This window comes from Cervus elaphus, chromosome 26, assembly GCF_910594005.1.
Source record: "Cervus elaphus chromosome 26, mCerEla1.1, whole genome shotgun sequence".
In the NCBI taxonomy this organism is placed as follows: domain Eukaryota; kingdom Metazoa; phylum Chordata; class Mammalia; order Artiodactyla; family Cervidae; genus Cervus; species Cervus elaphus.
In genome coordinates, this window is record NC_057840.1 from 19,604,530 (window position 1) to 19,610,573 (window position 6,044).

A 6,044-nucleotide genomic window follows, 5' to 3' on the forward strand; every position below is an offset into this window, starting at 1 on the left:
GAGCTTATTTATTTTTTCTTAGTCCTTTTCCTGTGCTTTTCAAGAACAAGTGATTCCTACAAGCCCCTCGGTGCCTAGAACGGGACTGTGCCTAGTAATGTTCTCTGAGCTGAACTGAGAAAGAACAGGCTGGGCAACTCTTCGTCTCCACTACACAGGATAATGTGCATCATGGTCTTCAGGCAGCAAATGCCCTCAGTATCTTTGGTGACTTTGTGTATGCAGTGAACTCTTTCTGACACTCTGGAGGCTTATTGTTAATACAAATCACAAGGACCACAAATACAAATCATAATGGTAGACTTGAAAATTTCAGTTATCCCTAGTGAAAGATTAGAACTGAGTGGTTTGTACAGCGTCCAAGAGATTTTCCCAAGGAACCTTATGATTAGAATGAGGCTCCAACTTTCCATCTCTTAGAAGAGTTGCCAGGAAAGGAACACGCTGGATGCATGAATGATCAATGACTGACAAGCCTGAACCCCGAGAGTCAGTGGCCTGGAACTCCACCGGTGGATGCTAAAAATGCGGGCACTAGACAAACCCCGTAGCAGGCAGTGACATGTGGGTTAGTTTATGAGGGGAAAAATCAGCAAACTACTTATTATGTACATTTCCTCTCCTTCCCACTCCTCAGCCTTCTGTTTCAAGTTATTTCTGTACTCATCTCACACTTTCTGTATTTTTTCAGACATGCATTAGCAAATTAGAGAGACGATTTTTACTGGCACTTGCAATTTTCTCCTGATGGATATATCCCTGGAACGTATGTGTGAAACACATTAGTTTGAAAACAATCACAAGTGGTGAAATGGTGATTCAGGAATTATGGGGTCAAAATTGAAGAAAACAAGAAAGGAACAGGGAGGAACACTGAGAAACCTATAGGGAAAAAGCTATGATGACATACATGGAAAGTAAGAAATGCAAATTGTAACTGTTAACTAGAAAAGTCAAAAATATAGCCTGCCTCTTTTTTTGTGGCATAATTTATCAATGTAGCACGTTTCTGAGCACACATTCTGTTCTTCAAATTGTGGTCATGTCTACAAACAAAATAAATTTGAAGGGGGAAGACTACCAAAAATAACTCTGGGTTATCATTTTTAAAAGACTTGATGCTTTGTGGCTGAATTTTTCACTTTCAACTAGTTGGGGTGTAGTCAGGTCAGCTGTCTACAGGGATAAAAAATATGACACATATCTTATTAACCAAGATGGGGTGCTTGCATGGTCACTCAGTTGTGTCTGACTCTTTTTGGCCCTTTGGACTGTAGCCCGCCAGGCTCTTCTGCCAATGGGATTTTTCAGCAAGAAGACTGGAGTGGGTTGCCATTTTCTGCTCCAGGTAATCTTCCCAACCCAGGAATGGAACCCACATTTCCAGTGTGTCTTCTGTATTCCATGCAGATTCTTTGCCCACTGAGCCATCAGGGAAACCCTATCTATGTTTCTATATTTCCCCATTCTTGACCCTATTTAGAAGGAGTGAAGGATCCTTTTGGAGAAAAAAGTGTTCACCCACACCTGCTAAGTTCCTATGCTCATCTTCCAAGATTTTGGTTTTCATGGTCTGTGGTTCTAAGAGGAGAGTCACAAAGAACTGAAGTAGAGCACAGTGCCATGTTTCTACTTTGAACCTTTTAAATATTCCTAGGTTTTGTACATTTTAGAAAGAAGGATTCCTAAGTACACATTTTGTTTTTGAAAAGGCCTTTACAGTGAACAAGCTGGGAGAAGCACCACAGTTAATATGATCTGCTGGTTGTATGACTTTGTGAATACAATAAGGAAGACTGAATTTTACACTTTAAAAGGGCGAATTTGATGGCATTTGAATTATATTTCGATAAAAATAATAAAAGACATATCCTTGGCATCAAATGACTTTTTAAAAAAAAATACATATTTATTCGGCTGGGCAAGGTCTTCAGTTCAGTCGCTCAGTCGGGTCCAACTCTTTGTGACCCCATGAACTGCAGCACTCTAGGCCTCCCGGAGCATACTCCACTGAGTTGGCGATGCCATCCAACCATCTCATCCTCTGTCGTCCCCTTCTCCTCCCGCCTTCAATCTTTTCCAGCATCAGGGCCTTTTCCAATCAGTCAGTTCTTTGCATCAGGTGGCCAAAGTATTAGAGTTTCAGCTTCAGCATCAGTCCTTCCAATGAATATTCGGGACTGATTTCCTTTAGGATGGACTGGTTTAATTTCCTTGCTGTCCAAGAGTCTTCTCTAACACCACGGTTCAAAAGCATCAATTCTTCGGTGCTCAGCTTTCTTTATAGTCCAACTCTGACATCCATCCATGACCACTGGAAAAACCAGACCTTTGACTAGATGGACATTTGTTGGCAAAGTAATGTTTCTGCTTTTTAATATGCTGTCTAGGTTGGTCATAACTTTTTCTTAGTTGTGACACTTGGGATCCTCGATTTTTCTTGCAGTATATGGGATTGTTTTTTTGGTTGTGGCATGTGGGATCTAGTTTCCTGGCAAGGAATTGAATTCAGGCTGCCTGCATTGCAAGCATGGACTCTTAGCCAACTGACCACCAGGGAAAGGGAAGTCCCCAAATGGCTTTTAACCTGCAAGTCACATTACCACATAGATGACTCTGAGATGTATCTCCCAAATACTGCATGAGAAGAATAGGACCACGCAAGTTCTAGAAGCAGGCTGGGACATTTATAAAGTTTCGAGCTTCAGGATATCCAAAACATGTTCTAGAAGAAAGTATATTGGCTCCAGGTGGGCATGTCACTTGGCTGCGTAGTCTTCTTGCCTCTTAAAGCATGGGCCTCAGGCTTGGGTCTTATCTCCCTGGGTCTAAGGGATTCCCTGGTGGCTCAGAAAGTAAAGAGCCTGCCTGCAATACAGACCCAGGTTCAATCCCTGGGTCAAGAAGATCCCCTGGAGAAGAAAATGGCAACCCACTCTAGTATTCTTGCCTGGAAAATCCCATGGACAGAGGAGCGTGGCAGGCTACAGTCCACGGAGTCACAGAGTTGGCCATGACTGAAGTGACTTCATTTCACTTCTTTTTTTTTTCTAGGACAGGAGTACCTGCAGACTCCACCCCAACTCCCCAAACATACCCAGCTACAGAGATAAACAAGAATCTTACCTCTGACAGGAAGCTGAGCTTAGGCCATCAACCACTTCCTACCTACACCCTTTTCTCCATAATACAGGACACACAAGCATACAAATCAGTAAGAGGATCCTGGCTCATTCATTTGCTAGAGGAAAGGAAGGAGCCCATGTGACTTGAAGTAAACTAGGTCAAGGTCTAGGTCTTAAAAAGACCTCCTTAAACACATACTCCTTCTTCCCCATGTAATGACTAAGCTCCTGTTCTCTCTCATCAGGACACTCAGCAGGACTCAGGAGCTTAATGGATTTCTCTCACTTTATTGAGCAGCTAAAGTGGTTTTGAACTCTATGGGGTAATTTAGAAATTATTGTGAAATGTAATTGACTTTTATAAATATGCATATATTTTGCACTAATAAGCATTTGCATTGCAATTTGTTTGTGCATGTGTGTCCTTAACCTTCCAGAATGCTAACGAACAGACTGATCGCATGCTTTCAAAAAAGCTCAATTTACTATTTTTAATTTTTAAAAATGAACTGTTTTCTGAAGAGGAAAATAATAGAACTTGCTGGAAAGATTTCTAGGAAGAAAGGTGAACTCAACCCCCTTTTATGATTGTGCTTTTTTCTTCCCAGGATTGTTTTGCAAAAGCCTAAGCAGTTGTCTGTTAGACTCCCAATACTTTCTCTAATTAGTTTTAATTAGAAAAAGTATTAGAATATATATATTATATATATAATACATATTAGAATATATAGATTACATATATTTAGAGAGAGAGAGGTTGAGAGAGAGAAAGAGGATTAGAATGATCGTTTGTACAGCATTTTGTTGTTCAGTCACTCAGTCATGTCCGATTCTTGCAAGCCCATGAACTGCAGCACACCAGGCTTCCCTGTCCTTCACCACCTCTCAGAGCTTTCTCAAACTCATGTCCATTGAGTCGGTGATGCCATCCAACCACCTCATCCTCTGTCGTCCCCTTCACCCCTGCCTTCAATCTTTCCCAGCATCAGGATCTTTTCTAATGAGTCAGCTCTTCACATCAGGTGGCCAAAGTACTCCAGTTTCAGCTTCAGCATCAGTCCTTCCAATGAATATTCAGGACTGATTTCCTTTAGGAGTGACTGGTTTGATCTTGCAATCCAAGGGACTCTCAAGTCACTCTCAAGAGTCTTCTCCAACACCACAGTTCAAAAACATCAGTCCTTCTGTGCTCAGCCTTCTTTATGGTCCAACTGTCACTTCCATACATGACTACTGGAAAATGAACAGCATATATTGATAATTAAGCAGGACTGTGTTCTGGTCTCTAGTCACTAGAGATTCCCTTTAAAGAAACTTATTTAACTACACAATTTGCTGTAAAATGTGATCCTTTCAAGGGATACACCATTCCCGGGTAAATTAGTGTTTTCAGACAGATAAGAAATACTCATTAAGGGAAGAACCTCTTCCAATAAGTCCTCCCGTTTTATTAATATGTGTCCCTTGCTGAAAGGTCTTTAACCGCAAGTTGCTGTGATCAGTTGGGATGGAGGAGCATTTTCCATGAGACTGTCTCCTGCAGGTACTCCTATCACTTACCTGCTAGTGCCAATCACAGGGGACTCGAAGGGTCTGGCCAAGAATTCAGTTGTAATGTTTACAACCATTGTGATTTGTTTTTACACCATTGCTCTGACTTCAGAAAGTACCACGCCTATACCACCCCTGAAAAATGGGCTACTCTCCTATTATAAAAGAGCTTCATGAATGCTCAGCAACTTCTGTGCCAGATTAGCATCCTCTGGCTTCTTTCTTTCTGTCCTCAGTCATCATCAAGGACACAGAGTCACCAGTATGCTGAGCCGCCTGCATTGCCTAATGGATGGCAGATTGCATCTGTATCCACTGGGCAGAGCCCAGGGACTGGAGAAGAGCAGGAATGATTTCCAACCTTATTCTGAATTTATCTTGGCCCACACTCCTCAAGCAGACTTAAATGTCTTCCCTTTTGAGACACAAGTATATTTGCTTTGTGCATTCATGTGTTTACTTTTTATTTTTTTTACTTTATTTATTTTTGGCTGTGCTGGGTCTTCATTGCTGTGTGGGGGCTTTCTCTAGTTGCAGAAAGTGGAGGGGCTCCTCTCTAGTTGTGGTGTTCCAGCTTCTCGTTGCCGTGGCATCGCTTGTTGTAGAGCTTGAGCTTCAGTAGTTGTGGCACATGGCTTAGCTGTCCTGGAATGTGCGGAATCTCCCCAAACCAGGGTTTGAACCCATGTCCCCTGCATTGGCAGGCAGATTCTTAATCCCTGGACCACCAGGGAAGTCTATCAATGTCTTGATTTTCTTATGTTTAAAATTTTTTGTTCATATGTGTCTACATCAGAGTTTTCTTTCCTTAAGTATAAATATGAAGTCCTCATTCCGTAGATCAACGATGCACACACTAAAATGTGGTTTTAGAAATAATACTCATTTTCTCATTGAAGTTACACACATTATGGGAAATGTGGAAAATTTAGAACAAGAAGGCAATAAACAACCAGCAGAATTGCTGTTTTACCATCCAGAGATAATTATTTAGCATTTTAGCGCATGTATTTTTGGTCATCTTTATACGGACATGTGCATGGTTCCTATATTATTGAGATACTGTAAATATTTGCTTTGTAATGCTTTACTCACTCAGTAATATACCACAAATACTTGCCATGTTATTAAGTATTAATTTGAAACACTATTTTCAAACTTCTGTGTGCATCAAGAGTTACCTGGGAGTACATGGAAAGGAAAAATTCTCAGGTTCCTCACTCACAGATTCTAACTCGTAAATCTGAGATAAAGACCAGAGATCTGCATTTTGAAAGGCCTCCCAGGTGATTCTGGTCTAGTTGATTTTCAGCCCTTGCTCTGATAAACACGATATATGATATGATTTTTAATTGCTACACTATTGTT